General features: G+C 36.1%; 1 protein-coding gene across 7 annotated transcripts in view; it reads right to left on the bottom strand.

Moving 5' to 3' along the window:
* NHSL1 (NHS like 1) overlaps positions 1-19,625 on the bottom strand; it is a 157,918-nt gene that overhangs the window by 43,332 nt on the left and 94,961 nt on the right. The window lies entirely within an intron of this gene.

Genomic DNA, 19,625 nt, shown 5'->3' with positions numbered 1-19,625 from the left:
TTTATATGTAGAAAGGCTTTTATGTGGCTCGCTACAACACAGTCCAACAGCTTGAAAAACAGTGTAAAGCATTTGTATGATGTTTTTTGAAGTATTTTTTTTCAATTTCCTTCTGTGTTTATTTATGGCAGCTAATATGTGACTCCAACTGAAGGCAATAGAGTATCTTATATCTTCCAGAGATAGTTTTTTTTAATGAATTCAATACAATAACATATAACAAAACAACACATTCAGCAGCAAGCAACAACACACTTCAAATGAAACAAAGACTCAAATAATTTCCCAAAGACTCTTCGGAGGACCCAGGACTTAACATAGTACATACAGCTAAGGCCCGGACTGACCTCAGAGGATATTCATTAGTATTGTACAACTCTAATGGAGTAGGATTGTGATTTGAAAGGATATGTAGCAAAATGTGTTAGTGCAAGAAACGTATTTAGATGACCGGCATCTCTGGAAATCTTAGCATTTTGCGATCCTTCCCAGATTGTCATTGCATATCTGTGCATGCATAGTCATTTGCTTCCCTGGGCATGGAAGATATCATTCAGGACAGATATAAAAAAAAACTTCTGGAATAGCTTGCTAAAATATTAGAGGAGAGTGCTCAGAATTGTTCAGCCTGACCAAAGAATTCCACAAACAGAAAGAAGGCTCTGACCCAGGCCCTCATTTACATAAACTTCTCATTCATGAAAGGAGTAGACAAGTCAACCTCAGAGGATAAAAGCACAAAAGCAAAAGGAATCTCTTGGGACCCAAGCCATTTAGATAGAACTTTATTATTAAAAACCAGCCCTGAGTGGTATAAAATAAATACCCAATTTAATTATTTAATTAGTTCCACCTTTCCTCACTAAAAAGAATGAAAATACTTACACAAATATCTTCAGAAACAGTGTATATAATAACATGGGACATTCTTCTATTCTCCCACCTTGTCTGACTTTTACAAATTGTTTAAAACTTCCAGAGGGCATTTGGATTGATTCTATCCTTGGTTATAATTTGGCTGTTAGTTTCATTTTACTTTACGCTTTGTAGAGTGTTTATTTGTATACTTTTATTTTATAAAGTGTCTTTGGTGTTTTATATTGTAAACTGCAAGCTCCCTAACAATTAAGTGTTTATAAACGTAATTAAATAATTATAAAATGATTCAAAAGAATAACATATTCCAAGGGCAGATGAATGTAACTTTGAAACAGGCAGAATACTTTAGCCCACCTTAAAAGGTCTGTAAAGAACAGCTTCTCTGAGGTCTCAATGAAACCCAAAGGAGACTTTCTCAAACTAAAGTCTCCTTTGCGTTAGAAGTTTGCCTGCCTCACTTTAACAATCTCCTAAAAGTGTGAGACACACACAGTGGTGTTTCCAATATTGAACACAGCAAGCAGACAGAGAATTAAATAGATCATTAAATCCTCCAGTTAATCTGTTCCCACAATGCTCAAGTGTGTTGGAAACAACATTTGGACTTCCCCCTAGAAAATGCTAGCGGGGCAGTTCTAAATGTAAGGGTTTCTGTGCTGTGAAAGGCTGCTGGATCCTTATCAATTTCTTTTGGCAGGACCTGAGACAGAAATACTTCAATGATTAATTTTCCCAATTCGGAATCAGAGAGGGTAGAGGCAGACATTTTTCTAGTTAGAACAGGCAGATGAAGAAATGAGGACAGAAACTTCAGGATAATAGATTGGGAGGCAATCCTTTTCCATATCTCAGTACTTAGTTAATGTATTTCTTCCTCCCCACCCAAAAGGTTCTAGACCATGGGTGATATGCTACCGGTTCGGACCAGTTCGGCCAAGCCGGCAGTAAAAATAACTACTGGTTCAACTGAACTGGCAGTAAAAAAAACCTACTGGTACGGCCGAACCAGTAGTAGAAAAAACTACCGGTTCCTCCGACGATCAGGTGAGAGGATAAAAGAAGCGACAAGTACATGGGCGGTTAGGAGTATCACTCCTAGCTTTTGTTTCTTCATCCTCTCAGCTGATTGGGGTGTTAGGGGCATGCAGGCATGCACAATCACCTACCAAACTGGTAGCGACCAAGGTAGGAACCTACTACTGTTCTGGACAGCCCATAATTACTAGAACTCAGCCTATATGACTGCCAGGTAGAGCCAGGAAAACAGCGCAAATGATATTTCCATTTAGGCTTGCCACAGAAACAGAACATTGCCAATGGAAATGGATTGCATAAAGCACTTATGGAAAGGGATAGCATGATCAAATAATAAATTACAGGTGACCCTCAATTTACAACCATTTGTTTACAGTTCTTTAAAAAGTGCTTATGATTATTCATTGCACTTATGACTGTCACAGATCCCCATGTTCATGTGATAAAAATTTTGGTGCTTGGCAACAGGAATGCGTTTATGACGGTTGCAGCAACCTGAGGTCATGATCTCTATTTCCAAGCTTCCCAGGCAGCTTCCAACAACCAAAGTCAATGAAGGAAACCTGGTTCACTTAATGACTACATGATTCCCTTAAGAACTGTTAATAATAGTTCCAAAAAGGTTGTAAAATTGGGCACAACTCACTAAATAAACTGACTTGATTAGCAATGGAAATTCTGGTCACAATTGTGAACGTAAGTCAAGGGCTACTTGCAAAAGGATACTGCTTATGTATTGATTTACAAATACTATATTTTCTTTGTAAATATAGCATTGGATAGACGGAATTCTGCTTTCATATGGTCTTCACTTAAGATAAATTCCGGAATTCCTTGTTTCCTTGGATGACAGTATAGTGCTTTTCACAAATAGTGGAGCCCAACTCCAGACCTGCACAAGTCCACTAAAAAAATGTAGGTATGCCCTTTACAAAGATAAAAAAGTTGATATAAATTGTAATTTTGTGAAGGAGTTATTAGACTCTGTGTGTATGCGTGTGTGTTTTGTGTGCACGCTCAAATAAGTGAATAAATTTTTTATAAAGGTGCTTTTTCAAGAGGTAACTGCACTTTGTTTTTCTTTGAAGACGTTTCGCTTCTCACCCCAAAAGCTGAAAAAGCTTCTTGGATGAGAAGCAAAAGGTCTTAAAGAAAAACAAGAAAGTTTAGTTGCCTCTTGAAAAAGCAACACCTTTAGGTTGGATGGTATTCCTCTTAAGAGATGCAAAACTCAGCACCCATCTTTTATTAGATTTTATTAACAAAGCACAAACTGCTATGTAACCACAGGTAGTCCTTGACTTGTTTTTCACACTTATGACCATTGCAGCATCCCCATGGTTACATGATCAAAATTCAGAATGCATGGCAACTGGTTCATATTTATGACGGTTGCAGTGTCCTGGGGTCATGTTTTCGCGACCTTCTGAAAAGCAAATCAATGGGGGGAAGCCAGATTTGCTTAACAACCATGTTACAAGCTTAACACCTGCAATGATTCACTTAACAACTGTGGCAGGAAAGGTCGTAAAATGGAGGCAAACTCGCCTAACAAATGTCTCACTTAGCAATACAAATTTTGCCCTCAGTTGTGGTTGTAAGTTGAGGATTATCTGTGTAATGGAATATGTGCTGAGAAGTTATGTAGGTAAATAATAACACCATTAGTGGGGAAATTGCATTTTTTTTCACCACAAATTAACCGACTGTGATAAATGACCTTACAGAAAAAAAAGTCTTCCCTTTTGATGTGGCTACAGTATTTCGGCCAGCCTATGAATACGACCGGTTTGCCCTTAGAGTTTTTCATGCACATCTTACTAATGGGAGTCAGCAAGATCTGCTTGAGGAATTCTAAGGTCATCCTCATTTATTACACCATATATTACAAGGGCCATCTCATGCAGCCAGGTAGATCATGCTGACACAATGCTTGACTGCCTTCTTAAGCCTTGCTAAATAAACCCCAGCCCCCCCTCCCATCACCACCACCCCAAAAAATAATGAACAGAAAGATGGGCCATCTACCTGACACTTCGATCACTTTCAATCTTTACCTAGAATGGATGAAATGACAGGGAGAGAGAAAACAAGCGGGAGAGAAAAATCACAGGTGCTGAATACAGAATTAAATGAGATTTGCCATATAAATGCTGAGAGCAGACTATTGCCACCAAGTTCCTTTTGAGTTAAATGCAGAATAGCTTTATTTAAAAAAAAATACATACGTATGCATATTACTAGCAAGTTAAAACCATTTGTGACCTTAAATAAGGGCTGCCTGGACTGAAACCCTTGAAACACCTATGACAAGTTCGGAGAGAGCAACGAAACAAAGCAAAGCAAAGGGGTCCTGCAATAGTTTTGCATAAGCACGGGGCTGAAAGGGCTATATAAGGCTTCAGCTGGCTAAACATCTCTATACAATCAACTCTTGCTTGTATCAAGTTTCTTTCAGGATTACTATGGCTGGGTTGGATCAAAAAGCGTTTCTCCTTTCTCCGTGGGTAATTCAGGCACACAAAAGAAAACAAGGAAGCGGCAATTCAAAACTTTACAAGCTCAACAAAAGCTAGGGCAGGTGCTTAGAGCACCACTTTAATAAGCTGCCTCCACACAATATCAAAGCACAGGACACTAAACAATGCTATGTACAGTTGGAGAAATAAGAGCAGGTTATGCAATGTTTTCATAATGCTTCTGCCAAAAATCTAAACAGTTTTAAAAAACACACACACCATGCCTACTTACTCTTTTTCTTGAAAAACTGTATTAAGGCTTTGAGCTTTGTATTGATAAGCACCCCCATTTCAGTAGGAAATGCCTTGCTCACTCCAGGTTTCCATAGAGAGCGAGAAGTATCGTGCAGAAACTAAATTCCAGAGCTTCCCCAACAGTTCTTACAATTTCTGCTAACTTTGGTCATCCTTACACCACCACTTTCCTCGTTCCTTCTTTTAAAAAGCAAGCTCCGCGCTGCAATGAAACATCCTACCAATTAGAAACCATTAACAGTCCTTGAACCTGAAAGCCTCCATCGGAAACATAATGCTGTGCCTGCAACAGCCAGTTACAATGTGAGGAGAAGGTGGGGGCGAGGGGAACCAATCTTTGTTCGTGTTTGCATAGAAGCAAGATGGAGATTTCTGCTTCAATGCTCATTCATAGATTCTCCCTTTCTCTCTCTGCGCCCCCCACTTCTCTTAGGAAACCAAGAGTTCTTCTTTCCCCTGCAGACTGTACTTTACAAAGACGAGAACAATAAAATGTACATCGTCCCCCCCGGCATTACCTTAATGGGATCTTCAAAATCCTTTATAGGACAGAATATGAGGTAGATGCTTTAATGGGCAGGACTTTTCTCATTCTAGCCTATTGTGAATATGATTTTTTTTTATTGTCTGGCACAGTGAGATACTCAGCCTTTTTTTAAAAAAACCCATCTTCTTCTTTTCCTATCAAGGATTGTCTTTATAGTCAGCATGATTCCAGCACTGCTATAAAATTCATATAGACTTGTTTTGCGTGCGTGTGTGTTTTCAAATCATAAAGTGCCTTTCCCTCCTCCATCTATATATTTTGATCCTTTGGGCTGCTTCCAAAATAATTTTCTTTTAAATCGTTCTGCTTTCCAGTGTTACATTTACCTGCCAATTTCTATTATATACAAGATTGTATAATAAAACACCATCGTACAGTTTATCTTTCCATTCATTCATTCCTTAACTCACTCACAGGATTTAATTAAAACTTACGACTACAATTCCCACTTAGGTATAATTTCTATCTAAGACATCTTAAACAATATTGGTAAGTGAAGGATTTTTGAAGTGAAAGCATAATCTCTTTCCTCCCTTTGGAAGCAATTCACATATTTTTTTTGCAGAGAACAATGCTAAGCACGCTATTAATGTGCTCAGCAGGGCATGCCTGTAGCACAATGCTGAGGCTCAAGAAGTCAGACTGCCCTTTCAAAGAAAGACTAAGTGATGTCTTAGCTTGACACTGAAAGGAATTCTCATTTCCCCAAAGAAACACCAACAGCAGGGGCCATCTCAATCCTTTCCAAGAGAAGCCAGATAGACTCAAAGCTTTGGGATACCATTTGCGTTAATAGTTTTCCTCTATAACACTTCAACCAACTTTGTTTCACCACAGCAATGTAAATGGATAGACAATGATTAATTACCTTCAGGAGAGAACTTCTCTTAAAGGTTGCATCAGCGTGTACCAGAATAAAAACAATAAGCAGTGCAAAGGCTTCTATCCATCTTAATATGGAGGCAACTAGTACAAGACTGACAGAATAATGAAAATATTATTGAATTATGCACTTTTAATAATTCAAGGTTTATCAATGAAGAAAAACTTATTTGCTGAGAAGTTTCATGCTTAACTGTTTTGAATTCAATTTTCCATAGTGAAAGAATTCTTGATGACTAGTTTTCTCTCTATAATAATATGCTATTGTGAAGCACTCAATGAAGCTTGAATATTTGCAAAATCACAGGTAGAAATGAAAATAATGTAAGGTAAGTAGAGCATGTATCAAATTGATTACAACTTATCTAGTGAGCATAAACAATATACATATTTCAATATCCAATCTTTAGTGGGTTAACTCTCAGAACAGTTAACTTTGCTACACACAGGTAATTCTCAACTTACAATCAACTGTTCAATGACCAGAGTTACAGCAGAAGTTGTATACAGAAGTTGTGTATTATGGACATTAAAAAAAAAGCTAGCAAAATATTATCTAAAAGAGTTGCTAGAGACATAGAGTATCTTAGCCTATAGTATTGAAAAGTACTTCCTCAATATTTAGATGGTGTTAAGGAGAAAATGAAGATATGTCCATGTGTGCCCCTTTACAATCCTGTTATTAGTCCTGCAGCTTTTCATGATTTGGAAAGAAAAGTGATCAAATAGAGTTTCCTCTAGTTTTGCACAATTTAAAACTCTGACTATTTTAGAATAAAACAAGAACCTCAAGAAGGATGGAAAAATTAAAAGAAAGATGGCCACAAAAATTTGAACAGATCATTATCCATTTATTCTGTTTCAGCAAAAATGATGTGATGGGTCAAGAATTTTAATATTGATGGATGGATGGATATTACCAATACCAAATCTTATTTTGGCTATTAAATCAACATTTAATCAAATGCAGAATGTACCGCATTGTTAATAAGCCTAAACAAAATAAACACTGAACTGTTTTCAACTTTAATTATAACAATGTGATTATTGTAAGACAAAGGATTGTCATGTTTAATTAAGTTTTTCACCTAATAGCATAACAATGGAGTAACTGATAATTTAAATGTGCTAGGAATGAAGTATCTAATCTCCACGTTCCAAATCATTATTTTGCTGTTTGAACCTATATTTCTAAACTGATTTTTTCAATCTTCCATAGAACTGGAAACATTTACTTTCCCACATTTTATTAGCAATAATCTTTAAGAATATTCTTGCTTTACATAAATATTCCATATTAGATAAACTAATGCTGAAACAGACATATTATTTCTGACTGGAATTCAGGAAGTGCAAACTGAGGTGGTAGTTTAATGCATGTTCATTATATTAACATATGAAATACTAGCAGCCCTTGAATTACAGCCATTAGTTTAACTGCAGTTTAAAGTTACAACAACCTTAGAAAAGGCGACTTATAACCCATACTCGCATTTAGGACTATTGGACCAACCCCACAGGTACATATATGATTGCAATCTGTGCGATTGGCAATCATACATACATACATACATACACACAATAATAATACATGCCTCCTGAAGTTATATGACTTATGATGGAAATTCTTGGGCCCAATTGTGTTAGTAAGTGAAGGACCACCTAAATTCTATGCATTCTAGGACAGGAAAGATTCAATTTTCACTCCACCTTTGGACAAGTCACCATTTTCCAGTGCAATCTACATTACAACAGGAAACAGAATTTATGTTCATGATTGGGAATTCTTTGAAGGAAGGGTATAATATAAACGTAATAACAAATAATGCAAGCTAATGGAGATTTGTGTAAAGTTTTGAATAATGTTTGGGCATGTTAAAATATAATACATAAATTTTAAGAGCTTTAAAGGGTAATTCCTTCACAGTACAATTAGAATAAATCTGGTAGCAGTTATTCAAACCAATGCATTCATTAAAAGGTATAAGCTCTGGTGAGCTACAGCTCACTTCATCAGATGCTTGGTGTGCTACCATAGAGCACTATGGTAGCAGTGGCTTGATTAAACAATGGCAACCATAGATTAACATGGCTTGCCTCCAAAGAATGTTTTCATTTAATGTTCCAAATGCATTTGTTATACGTATAAAGTGTTAAATCAGTGTTTTGGTAGAGAAAACATATGCACTCTTTATCATGACAAATATACTAAGCTACAAGCATTGCCAAATGAGGTATCACAAAAAAGATATATTTCGGTTGCTACACACTGGTTGTTTTCCAATTCAAACAGATAAAGCAAAATTTAAGGCTTCATTTTAAAGCACTGAATCTTCTCTCTCATGTAATATACTGTACAACGTACTCAAAGAGAAACCTGAAGAAACAATACTTATTTATTCCAATTAGATGCCATAATAAATCTCTACGAAACGAACAAACCAAACATGAAAAAAATCCTTAAATTCCTTCCCACTGATATTCAGACTATTTATCTAATCAAACATTTTACTGCAGTGGTTATCAAATACTTCTACAAGAACTAGTGATAAATAATTTATAAGGCTTTTTTTTTCCTTTTCAAATCATCTAGACTTAGCCAACCCCTAGCATTATGCCTCAGAACAAAAGTGAGTTCTTGTCACAAAACCCTCTCCCAAGAAGCAATGAATTTAGCTGCCCTCCCATCATGAACTGAACTCCACTCACAATAGTCTCTTTCAACCAGGCAGTCTCAGCCTTCATGCATCTTAATACTGCCTTGGCTCCTAAGAAGTGATAATTAATTAAACTGGGGATCTGGAGAAGAATCAGAAAGTAAGTCACATTTTTTTTTCCTTTAAACAGCTGTTAAAAACAAAAACAAAAGCCCAACAACCTGTGCACCACATAAGCCAAAGCAAGAGCCACGCATAAAACATCTTTGCACAGAAGATTACAAAGTAGGTAATCGCTTAGAAGAAATTCATGGCAGCTTCTTCAGGGGATCAGAAATCCTGAGAAGGAGATTGGTAGATTGACAATAAAATGGATTATGATCAGAGACAAAGAAAGTAAAAGGAGAGTCTCTTATAATGATCTTATTTTACCATAAATAATAGCACTTTCTGAACAGGGTAAAGCTAGTATCCTTGATTACTATGATTCGTTTTCTCTACCATCACGGACTACAAGCATAAGCACATCAGAATAAGATATTTATAACTAGTATAGTATAGTATAGTATAGTATAGTATAGTATAGTATAGTACAATATTAATAAGAGAATAAGATACTAGTATTTGTGAGGATCTTCTGTATGGCCAATTCACACTGATGAAACAAAGGAATGTAATTTCCTTGATCAGAACTTTGTAATATGAAAAAGGACAGAAATAATTTAGTCCAACATTCACCATTTAACTCTGTGCAGAACCGTATACTCCCCTGAAAGTGATATGTCTCATATGTCAAATTTATAACAATTTGGTAAAATACTCATAGTTCCATAGAATTATTTCAAGGTCTATGATGCTACTATATAAACTTACGCCTCAGGAATCAAAATTATAGCTTCCATAAATCAAAATATGCATGCCGAATTCCGAAATTACGGTATATATATAAAACCCTGGCCACAATACTTTTTATACTATGACTCAACACAGAGGGTTTTATAGGCATTCAACTTCAAAGAATAAATTATGGAATTGTCATAAATGTTATCTTCCAAAACCAGGCTCCATGGCCTGTTTCAAAATCCCAATTCTGTATTTAAATCTGAAAGTTGGTTCCAATGTGTTCTATAAGCATTACAACAAATAATTTCATAAATCACCAATATTTAAAAGAATATTAAAAAGAAGTATAAAAGAGACACAAATTTATTAATGAAATACTTCATAATATAGCCAATAAATTAGCATGCAGGTTAGCAGCAGACAGAACAGCTACATATATTTCTACTGTAATCTACTGTAAGGTCAAGGAAGACATGACCTTAAAAAAAGAAAATGAGATTAAAGTGTAAACAGTCAACATTACAATCAATACAAATAAATTAGCAACCCCCTCAGGAAATCTCAACCAATAGGAGTTCCAGACTGTAAGCTATCATGTGTCTATACAAAAAAACCTTGATGCTCCTCTATTGACATTCAGAACATCTGAACAACAAAGAATCGAAGTCCTCAATTCCTTAATGTCTCTCTCTCTCCCTCGTAGAGTGACTATAGGCAGTGGTTGTTTTTGCAAAAAATGTAAAAGAGAAAGTCAAATTTCAGAATTTTAAATAGCACTCAAAATTATTTTGAAGAAATTAATGTAGACAAAGCAAGTATGACATACATATGGATCTTAGTACACATTAATTTTCAAAATTGGTGAAAAAAGATTGTTTTTATAAAGCTCCTTCTACAAAGACACGAAATATATTCTGAACTAAAATGTTAACAAATAATGTACTGTGTATTTGAAGAGATAGAAAAAAAGTGCTGCATAAAAGCCTTTATTTTTCAGTGCAATAAATTCATCCAAGTTTAAATAGCAACAAGTCAGTTCTGCTTCTAGTTACCCACTGATAGCTCAATGCCACTTCTGAATTTGCTTAATTATTTAAATATAATACTGTGGGTTACCATCTGCTCAGTACTCTGCTTATTTACTCAGTGCTTTGTTGCAAGCTTCCTGGCACTTATTTAGTACATTTACTTTAGCTGAATGCACAATCTAAGAGGTACCAACTTCTACACAGAACTGTTATCTCAATCATTAACCTAGAGTTGGCAGCTAAAAATGAAAATGGCCTTCCTCTGTGATGACCTGGGGAATGACACAAAAATAACAAAGTCACCAAAGTAGAATAAATTCCCTTTAATGCCTCCAACTTGGCCCCAATGTCCAATTATCCTCAGTTGGATATCAAACTCTTCAAAAAACAGTCTACAAGGGCAGAAATGCAGTTGGAACTCAAAGTAAAGATAATTAGTAAATAAAAAAACAACATAAACCACACTGAAGTAATTAACACTGGCAGGCCAGGATGATAAATTGCAGACTTTCAAAGGATAACGCAGCACCCACAGTTGGGAGTTTGCCAAAACCCAAATAAGCCTCTACTAAGATAATCCACGCTTTGCTTCCAGCAAGGAGCTGTGTGCAAACGTCCCACTTATAACCTGCTCTCCCAGCTGCAACTAATGAAAGGGATCAGGGCCTTCTCTCTTGTAAGCCACGTTGCTCCCTTCTCTGTTCCTCCCTTCATGCCCTAGGATGAAGAGGGGGTGGCCCTTAGAATTCCTCTGAATGCCCAGTCGGACTGTGCCCTTCTCCCATTTCTTCCACAGCCACCGGAGCCACACTCCCACACCCTATCAGCTGCTCAATCTCCCCCTCAGAATCAGACTCCAACAAGGGCATGACATCCTCATAATACATCTGTTTTAACTGTATTATGAATCCTGTCACAGGCCATTTCCAGTAAGCTAAATCAGAAGACAGCCAGCTTGATGTAGTGATTAAGGTTCCAAACTAGAAACCAGGAGACTGTGAGTTCTAGTCCTATCTTAGACACAAAGTTGGCTGGGTGGCCTTGGCCAGTCACTCTCTTTCTAGGAAGCAGGAAGTGTCTCTGGTGGTCAGTGTTTAAAGTTTTATTAGTCAGATAAAATGAGATTAAATATTCCATGAATAGTATCATATGAGAATGGAAGTGATGGTGATCAACGTAATACTTTTTACAAAGACAGCTATGGATTTTTGCAATATGTGCTATAAAGATGTTTTGCTCAAGAAGAAATTTTTTTAAGGACATTTAAAAGAAGCTAACATATGGGTAACCTGTTATACTCATTTTTCTGTAACGAAAAAAATCAGAACAGATGGCAATGATGGGCGAAGCATAATTAGCTACTTCCCAAAACAGTATGACAGATTTGCAAAATCTGGAAAAAAGGTAAAATGCTGCCATCTGTAGGCAACCAATAGTTATTGTCTCCTTTTCGAATACCACAGCAATTTAAAACATCCCCTACCTGGTAGGTGAAAAGGGGAAGCTATGTAAGTTTTCTTGTACACAATATTCTTTTTAAGCTGTGATGGTCAGAACAATACACCCTATTCCAGGTCTTTCTGGGCTTTATTTTAAAAAGCTACATTAGCATGGAGGTGGCAGACCACCAGAGCTTAACTCCTGATTACATGTACATGTTGACTTTCTGTCTCCTATCCAAGTACTAATTAGATCTATCTGGCTTTGTTTTTTTTTTAACTTCAGCAGACTGAGCTAGTATTTTTTTCTTTTTCCTTTGAAAAATGAATAGTTTTGAAAAAACATAGGAACGAAAGAGAAAAAAATAATATAGATAATAGATAATCTCATGGAGATTATGGCTTTTTAAAAATATGACTATTTATGAATAGCTATGAATATCACATATGTGATAGGTATGAATATTACATGTACTATAATCACATTAAGTAATTAAGAAACATAAGTAGGAAAAGCATGGTCAACACAATGTAAATCACTAAATGTAATGCAGTCCATATTATTAAAATTATATTTTGATTTAGGAGTCTCATAAAATTGAAATACAGATTCCATGGACAGATAAATCCAAAGTTTGGGGGACCAGTATTTTCTTTAAATTATCCACACTGGCTCCTTTCCCTAAGCTTTGGTTACTCAGAGCTACTTGTTTATTGTAAACTATTTATTATTAATATTATATACACAGCAATGTGAAATCACAGCTGCCAGCTCTTTAGCTGATATTGGCCTTCATATGCATTGAGTTGTTCTGAAGAACCTAAAATGTAATGTTGACCTATGTATGTGGGGATCCAAGCATGTGTGGCTTTTTGTAACTGACAGATGGAAATTTTGTCAATGTCCAGATTTCCTAAGTGCGATCCAGGACTTTTTGGTATGGTACTCAGTGTGCTGATTAGTACAAAATGCAGTGGCTCCAACTGTTCACAGGTAGGCACGTATAACACCTGTTTTGCAGGTCCTACATTGATTTCCTATTTGATTCTCGATACAATTTAAAGTGCTGGTTTGAATCTATCAAGCTCTTCATGGTTTGGTGGTTGCTTACCTGCACGACCACATCTTCCCACTAGAGAACCATTTTGATGATGTTGGCAGAAAAAGGGAATTGTCTTCCATTTTGGTCCCAGAGCCCAGAAGCATTTTTCAGTGATGAAGACAGCCCTCACTGACTCCAGTAAATAATTCCAGAAGCAGATTTATCTGTTTTTCAGAAACAAGTTGAAAACAGGGCATTTCCAGAAGGTTCTAAGGCTTGAAGCTATGATATCCATGATGGGTATTATTTCTTATCTCTATTTGTTTACATTTTATTGTATATTCTTATGCTACCAAGAGTCCTGCGATTGAGGTTCCATAAAAGTTTGATAATTTTTTTCCAGTGGCAGATTAAAACATTCTTATTTAACTCATCATTTTAAGTTGTTTAAATTGTTAGTTTGTGATATGTTTCTATGATACCAGTTTACATTACAGATAGTCCTTGCCTTACAACAGTTCATTTAGTGACCGTTTGACGTTATAACGGCATTGAAAAAAGTGACTTATGACATTTTTTCAACTTACAACTGTTACAGCATCTCCATGGGCACATGATCAAAATTCAGACACTCGGCAAATAATTTATATTTATGATGGTTGCAAGTCCCTTCTGACAAGCAAAGTCAATGGGGAAGCCAGATTCACTTAACAATCGTGTTACTAACTTAACAACTGCAATGATTCACTTAACAACTGTGACATAAAATGGTGCAAAATCACTAAACACCTGTCTCACTCAGCTACAGAAGTTTTGGGCTCAATTGTAGTCATAAATTAAGGATTATCTGCACTATTGATTTTTTTTTTAGTAAAGAAATGATTCTACAGATTCTTTCAGCATTTTCAAAATGTGAAAATGAATCATTTTTACTATTCAGTGTTCAGGAATGTGATATTTTATTTCAACCATATTCTGTATGTCTCTGCCAATGATCACTGTGACATAATAATCACATATGCATGTACATACAGCCACAGTGAGTGCACCAAAATTCAAGCCTCATAAGCCAGTCATAGTACGTTAGATAATAAATCACAATAAGTTAAATAATTCCAGCCACATCTGGAATACTGTACTGCATCCAGTTTCAAAACCACATTACAAAAAAGTTGTTGAGACTTTGTAAAAAGTGCAAAGAGAGACAAGACAATTAAAGGCCTGGAGGCTAAAACATATAACAAACAGTTGCATGATCTGAGTTTGTCTGCTCTAGAGAAAAGAAGCTCTAGGAGGGACATGATAGCCTTACACCAGTATTTGAGAGGCTGCCCACAAGGAGGAGGGGTCAACTTATTTTCCAAAGCACCAGAGGGCAAGACAAAAAACAATGGATGGAAAACTAATTAAGGAGAAAAGCAACTTGGAATTAAGGAGAAATTTCCTAACAGAGTGGGTAATTAACCAGTGGAACAGCTTGCCCTTAGAAGTTGTGGATGCTTTATCACTGGAGGTTTTTAAAAAGAGATTGGATAGTTACTTGTCTGAAATGGTATAGGGTCTTCTGCTTGATCAGGGGGTTGGCTTAGAAGACTTCCAAGGATCCTTCCAATTCTATTCTGATTTAAGTTTTAATAATTGTATTAATTAATGTATTTTTCAGGGGAAAAAGTTACTTTACTTAGGAATGTTTACAGGCCATGCACAAATAAGTAAGGAAGTGTTTAGAAGAAAATGTCTACGGTACCAATTTGAATATTTATTTTAATTTATAAAATAAACTTTCTACAGAGTCTCATTTTTTTCCTGTCTGTATACTGAGATAAATTCTAACTTTTGCAAAGGCAGGGTTACTTTCATTGCATTACAAATTTTAAAAACACATAAGCCTGAGCTTATTAATTATTAAATATTAATAAAAATAATTAATTTGTGAATTTAGAAAACATGTGGTAAAGACATGAGCGTTGTTTTCAAAGAAAGGAGTACCAATTCCCAGAAACACTGTTACTAAACTCACCCTGTTTTGTTTCATTCTTAAATGTGTTAATATGAGTAACAAAGAGCAGGAGGGACACAGATGGGTTGTACTTACAATGACACAAGCATTTTTCATGGCTCCAATGTTTAGTTCTCTGCAGATACAATTGGTCTTGAGTTTACCCTGTTCTCATAATGGATTTGCTACAGTGGATTCAGAAAGATCCCCCATATGGCTGACACATGCAAGAATTAATATGCAATTAATAAAATAATCTTATCCTCTGGTTTTGTTCAAGAAGGCAGCTGGTCCATATATAAGATGCTAATTAGACAAATTAAGATGAGCCACTTTTGTCCTGTGATGAACTAATAGTTTACGGTATCCAATCCTCTTACATCTTCTAATAGGGTGTGCCAGCAGATTAGACAAAATGAGGTAGCAGATTTCTTAGAAGGCAAAAGGCAAAGGCAAAATATATTGCAGAAGTTAATTACTTATATAAGTGACTGATGGATCCAGATAGTCTATCTTGTTCTAGAAAGTAATAAAGGAATGTAAAAATTACAATGGGCTATTATTTCCATGGAGACAAGAAAAAAATTTCCCAATAAATATAAATGGCCTGAGGATCTTTTCTGATAATATCGGATCTGTAATCTATGTATGGAAGAGCTTTTGTTTCTTAGAAGACTTTTGCTATCAATCACCAATCCTCTCTCCTAGGGCAATTTTTGCTGTTTTCCTTATTTCCACTGTTCCCAGAAAAGATAATTTCAGTACTACCATTAACTATTTTAAAATAGTTATATTTTTATTATGTTTTAAATATTTCATATATTTTCTTTCTGTTTGCTATTCCTTGTTATATACACAAACATGAGGAACAGAATACAACAGCATTTCATTTAGAAGTAACAATACAATTAGTAGTTTTCTATATTAATTATACTGAATAAGATACAGGAAAACTGAGAGATCTGCATTAAGCTTTTTAGCTGGAGTAGCTGAATTGAACTCTACATTAATCCATTTTTTTTTAAAAAATGTATAGCATCGAACAAACCTTCATAGAAAAAAAATACATAGCTTAAGAACTACACGGGATAGATAAAAAAATGAAGTACATCATGCCATTTCCACCAAAAGATTGCCACTCTTTCAATGAAGGCCAGGATGGACCAATGGCAAGTTCTTCCCAAAAGGCAAACCAAGGGCCATTGCAATAGGACTCATACACAAAGAAAAACATACAAACACATCAAAATATTTCCATTCCAGTTCTTTTTCCAGAAAAGTGGATAGAAACTTCTATAACGTTCATTCATTTTTGGGGTGCATGATTTTTGGGGTGCATGAATTATGTCAGGGTCCATCTTACATTCACATTGGTTCCCACTGCTAGTACCAAATATAATAGGCATTCAGAAGCAAATGTTTTCAACAAAACAAATAGCAGCCATTCATTGTCTCTCCTCAACATATAATGTTACGGAAGTCATAAAGCAGCATCTGCTAAAAGTAAGCATTAAGGGTGCATTACAAAGATGTTAGACAGACGTGAGAAAAGCCACAAAAGAGAGACTAGGACCAAACAACAACAATGTTAATATTCATTTGTAGCTGTCTTAATTAAATAATACATTCTTTTAATTTACAACAATTGCATTGCTTAATGACAGCAGTTCTCTGTCCTTAAAACATTAAAGTAATTACTCTATTTCAGTTAAGGTAACTGACCCACTATTATCAAATCAGAAAAATCTAAAATTAATGACAGCTATTTTATTACAAAGTCTTTGGCCCTGGCAAGTTAATTTCTATACTGAATAAATATCTGTAACTAGGAACTTAAATACTGTTGACTATGTACTCAAGCCAGCCATCTGCTAGCAATCAATCTAATTGAGTTTGCATAGCAGTGTGGGCAAGCAAATAATGGCAAAAGGGATATTAAACTAATATTTATTAGACTATGGCTACAATTCTACCCTTGATTACAAACTTAGTGCTTGTAAATGGGCCTTTCTGATTGTTTACACACTTCATTGCTAGGGCCTAAACAACGAGAAATGTCCATTTACAAGCATTAACTCTGTAATCAAGGCAGAACAACAAAACAATTTATATATGTTGGAACTGGGCTGCTTGAAAAGCTGTTTTTTAAACTCACTGTAAAGATTTATATACAACGACCTGCATATATTTTTCTAAGTTGATGTGACAGCTATTCAGTTTATGGAAACATCAGATACATTTTTCATGTGAGGAGAATGCAGATATAGTAAGCTCAGTGAGATAAAATTAAAGATTAAAATAATGAAAGAGAAGCTGTGCATTGTTAATAGGAAGAAATAAATAAAGGTAAGAAGGTTTGATAAATAGAGACTGAAAATAATGTAAAAGTTGGGAAACTTAGCCTTCCAAACAGAAATGTGCTGAAAATAGAGCAAAGGTGATAAGTTTATTTCTGTGAAATATAGAAGCAAACATTCTATAGATATGCAAGAATAATATAAAGTATGAAAAAGGTATTCTTATACAAATTGATTTGCAATAGCTATCCAGATCTTTGTTTACGTTGATAAAACTGGGGTTATATATGTAGTTTTCAGAATAACGTTAACAGTCACAGGAAGCCTAACTCTACTTTATTTCCAAGAATTGTTTTTATTTATGATATGACTAGGGCAATGGTAGTTAACCTTTTCGGCACAGAGTGCTAAAACAGCAGCACGCGTGCACATCAAAAACCGGGAGAAGAGCTCCCCAATGTGTGCGTACGGAGCTTAGCTTCCCAGCGCGCACATGCGCACTGGCCACCTGGTCTTCTGGTTTCTTATGTGCATGTGCGCATGAAGGCCAACTGGCTGGCACGCGCATGCGCTCCAGGGAGCTGCTCTTCTTGTTTCTGGTGTTCCTGCACGCACGAAGACCAGTTGGCCGGCACACGCCAGAACCCGGAAGGTCAACGGGCAATGGCTGGCGTGCTCAGAGAGATGGTTCTGCATGCCACTTCTGGCACATGTGGCATAGGTTCACCATTACAGGACTAGGATGTGAATATTTCACATTTCAATCAAATATAATGCTGTTATATACTACTGCGTATAATATGTAGCTGTAGATATACATGGCAGCCAGGTTTTCAGTTAATATATAAAGTCATCTTCATGTTTAAGGCCTGTTTGCTTTCAAGGCACCTTTCTAAGTAATGAGCCTCAGCCAGCTTTGTTAGCGAGTGGCTTGGCCACTGACCTATTTCACTGTGGGTTCAACTGAATCTCTCCCACTTTTTCTAATGATGCAGGTTTTTTGCCATATTGTCTTCCCAAAGTAAACAAACAAATAACATTCAGCCATGCCAACAAACCTAAAAACTCTGCATGCATGCTGATGTAGCTTTATGCAAGGCTGATAGCAGATGTGCAGAGACCAACAACAGCCCCGAGGTCAAGGGGCACAGATAGTACAACAATTAACACAGCTTTAAAGCATGCCATAATTCCATATTGATTTACTGTGTCCATTTGCTGTCAGTCCTGCACCTGCTACCAGGATCAGAAATAAAGTACAAACATTTGTATCAGTATTTCAGTGCTGTGGCTATGCACTGTAGCAAAGCAGAACACAAGAAAACCAGACTACCTACAGCAAAATTGATACCTATATGATTTGATCGAAAAGTACCTGACCACCACAGCACATTCAAAACAAGCTATGAAAAGGATCACAACTACCCATGTATCAAAAACATTTCAGAAACAAATACAGACTATTACAACTACATGACATCACTGTAGCCACAAACCAACTACAGGAGGGCTGTCAAACCTGCGGCCTGCAGGCCAGATTCATCATGCGCTGGCCTTGGCCACATCCGGTTTAGCAAAGGAGGGGGAAAGTCACAATACACCACATGACGCCATTGTGATAACGCAACTTTGACGTCCCTGAACTACAGGTAATCTTTGACTTATGACCACAGCTGAGCCCAAAATTTCTATCATTAAAGCAAGACATTTGTTAAGTGAGTTTTGCCCCATTTTACGACTTTTCTTGCCAGAATTGTTAAATGAATCACTGCAGATGTTAAGTTAGTAACAGTTTTTAAATGAATCTGGCTTCCCCATTGACTTTGCTTGTCAGAACATCGCAAAATGTGCTCACATGACCACAGGACATTGCAACTGTCATAAATATGAATCGGTGGCCAAGCATCTGAATTTTGAACAGATGACCATGGGGATTCTGCAATGATCATGTGAAAATGATGCTAATCAGTGCCATTGTAACATCAAACATTAAACAAACTGTTGTAAGTCTTGTACTACTTGTAAATCATCTTAAAGACTTAGTTGTCTAAGAAGAAGAAAGAAGGACTGTAACAATCACTTTGTAGAACAGACAAGAAGAGCACATATAAGAATATCATATAAGAATATCAATTTGCAATCAGAAGACACAATGAAAGTTTCTTAATCTCACAATACATGGACAGACTCAACCATTGTTTC

This window comes from Pseudonaja textilis, chromosome 1 (assembly GCF_049901715.1).
Source record: "Pseudonaja textilis isolate UNSWEBS1 chromosome 1, rPseTex1.2, whole genome shotgun sequence".
Classification (NCBI taxonomy): Eukaryota; Metazoa; Chordata; class Lepidosauria; order Squamata; family Elapidae; genus Pseudonaja; species Pseudonaja textilis.
Note: the sequence above shows the minus strand (reverse complement) of the source record. Positions and strands in the feature narration are given on the sequence as shown.